General features: G+C 40.8%; 1 pseudogene; it reads left to right on the top strand.

Annotated features, from left to right (window-relative positions):
* Positions 1 to 2,605: 2,605 nt before the first annotated feature.
* On the top strand, positions 2,606 to 2,723 carry LOC126089737 (5S ribosomal RNA; annotated as a pseudogene).
* The last annotated feature ends 262 nt before the right edge of the window (positions 2,724 to 2,985 follow it).

Consider the following 2,985-nt stretch of genomic DNA (forward strand, 5'->3'; position numbering starts at 1 on the left):
AACATCCCCCAGGCTGTGGCTAAGCCATGTCTCCGCAATATCCTTTCTTTCAAGAGTTCTAGTTCTGCAAGGTTCGCAGAAGAGCTTCTGTAAAAGTTTGGAAGGTAGGAGACGAGGTACTGGCAAAAGAAAAGCTGTGAGAACGGGGCGTGTGTCGTGCTTGGGTAGCTCACTTGGTAGAGCACTTGCCCGCGAAAGGCAAAGTTCCCGAGTTCGAGTCTCGGTCCAGCACAGAGTTTTAATCTGCCAGGAAGATTCATAGCAATATGTCTTTAAAATACGCTACTCTTTAAAATTAATGTATAATATAATCACTGATTCTTGGATTCAGGGAAAGTTTTAAGCCATGATGACCAAATGACTGGAGCTAAACCAAGTGACTGAAGAGAAAGGCGACTGCCAGCCCCATGTCACGACGGTACCGCAACATCATGTGTCACCACCTTCGGCCAATGAGTGAAAACTGGTGTGACTGAAGATAGTGACGTGTGATCTGAAAGAACACCCGTAGACTCGTAAGTTCATCAGTAAAGATTTGCGGTGGAAGGGCCATTTGTTGTATCAGAGTTAAAAGAAAATAAATATCCTGTGTTTAGTATATATATATATATATATATATATATATATATATAGTGAGTCGCGTAAGACGTAACACCCCCTTTATTCCGGGGGCGATTAGATGCATCGGCATACAGTTTTCGGCGAATCATAGCAGGCTATGGGGCACATACATTGGTACATGCACAATAATCACAATGTTTATACTTACTGAGATAATGAGGCAAGTACATGTTTTTTTAAATGGGACGCTATACTTTTTTTTACCATCAAGCGAACGCTCTAGAAAAGACGCGTATAGTGAAGTAATGCATGTTGTTATTGTGATTCAAACTTTGCTTAAAAGAGGGCGGGTGAGGATTTACCTATGTAGCTTAGGCCGTGCATCCTGCATAGAGCACGGCAACTCTGCCCGCGGCTCACGCGAGGCGTGTTTACATTCTGCAGCCGCTTCCGACCGCCTCGACCTTCAGTCCTACAATATTTCCCAGCGTCTTTTAAGCGAAGTTTGAATTACAATAGCAACATGCGTTACATCACTATACGCGTCATTTCCAGAGCGTTCGAATGATGGAAAAAAAAGTATAGCGTCCCATTTAAAAGACATGTACTTGCCTCATTATCTCGGTCATTATAAACGTTGTGATTATTGTGCATGTATCAACGTATGTGCCCGATAGTACGCTATGATTCGCCGAACACCGCTTGTCGATACGTGCAATCGCCCCCAGAATAATGGGGGTGTTACGTCTTATGCGACTCACCCTATATTGAGTGATGATGAGCCGCTGACAAGGCAAGTTTTTTTCATATTTTTTGTTTATGAAATGTTGGAATATAAAAAAAATTCTCTTATGGATTTCAATCAGTCAGTAGCCAAGCCACTGGAAAACGTGAGAGCAATGTTTAATTTTTTATCTATAGACTAGTGTAAAGGTGATGTCTAACTACTGATTACTATCAAATACTCTATTAGCGATAATATTTGTAATTTTGTGTTCATTGCCTTGAGAGTCGTATATAAGATATTGCGCAGTCTATATTACCTCGTATTTACTGTTTAACATATCAAAAATGGTAATTAATATTAATAGATGGATATTAATATTACAAGAGCATGGGAAATGGCATGTGCTTATTATGGTGTCTGAAGGAACAGAAAAGTTAAATACGTTTGATATTCATGTAGTTTAGTTAAATTTGAAGTCTCCAACGAGATCCTTTTATGAAACATTCGTGTTTAGGGCATTTAGTAATGAAAATACATTTCTTAATTATTAATAATTTATAAGCAAGCGAAAGAGATCAGTTAAATTCCATTTCTGATGCTTAGAAATGGTGTAAGTATTGCATATAAAAAAGGTGACGAAGATGTGGAACCTAGTCTAATGAACTATGACAGTGGGAATCTATTACTTTCAAAACTGGAATTTTCTTTAAAAAAGTAAATAAAATAAAACTTCAGAAAAAATCACCATGGTGAATACGTGAGGCTACTCTTATTTTGGTATGCTGAAGCTAACAGAAGAAATTCGCTGTCTTAAGTGACACGGATGAATACAGCCGTAGTAGGTGAAATGTTTCCCATGCAGGCATCGGTAACGGAGGTACCATGTAGTGCACTAGTCGGTCACTGGCGTAGGGGGATGTAAGCTAGACACGAGAAGGAGTCTTACTTGGACATCTACATGTAGACGAACCACATACATGCAGACACAAAACTGAGGATTTTCTGTAATAAATATTACTTATTAGAGTCCACCTTAGATATGCTAAATGGTAGAAGGAGACTAATTTTTATTAAAGCTTCAATACTATAACTACTATGCGGAAAAGCGGATACATCTGGAAAAGTAAAGAATATTATTCAGTTACAGATCACATAGGAACGCATATGAAGTTCACGAAGTATGCAGGAGATTAACGACTGGTTATAATCTAAGACTGTACTCTCTACTGTCGTCTTTACAATGCTCACGGTTTTTAGTATTTTTTGTGTTGAATTGTTTCAGCTATTTAAATATTTACTGTTTTATGGGTATTACTAAGCAACGGCCTTGTCGCAGTGGATACACCGGTTCCCGTGAGATCACCGAAGTTAAGCACTGTCGGGCGTGGTCGGCACTTGGATGGGTGACCATCCAGGCCGCCATGCGCTGTTGCCATTTTTCGGAGTGCACTCAGCCTCGTGATGCCAATTGAGGAGCTACTCGAGCGAACAGTAGCGGCTTCGGTCAGGAATACCATCATAACGACCGGGAGAGCGGTGTGCTGACCCCACGCCCCTCCTATCCGCATCCTCCACTGAGGATGACACAGCGGTCGGATGGTCCTGGTAGGCCAATGGCGGCCTGAAGACGGACTGAGTTTACGGGTATTGCTAATAAATGCACCGTAATGCCATCTCGAGAGTTCGAGAGTTACTTC

The sequence above is a fragment of the Schistocerca cancellata genome, chromosome 6 (genome assembly GCF_023864275.1).
Source record: "Schistocerca cancellata isolate TAMUIC-IGC-003103 chromosome 6, iqSchCanc2.1, whole genome shotgun sequence".
NCBI lineage: Eukaryota > Metazoa > Arthropoda > Insecta > Orthoptera > Acrididae > Schistocerca > Schistocerca cancellata.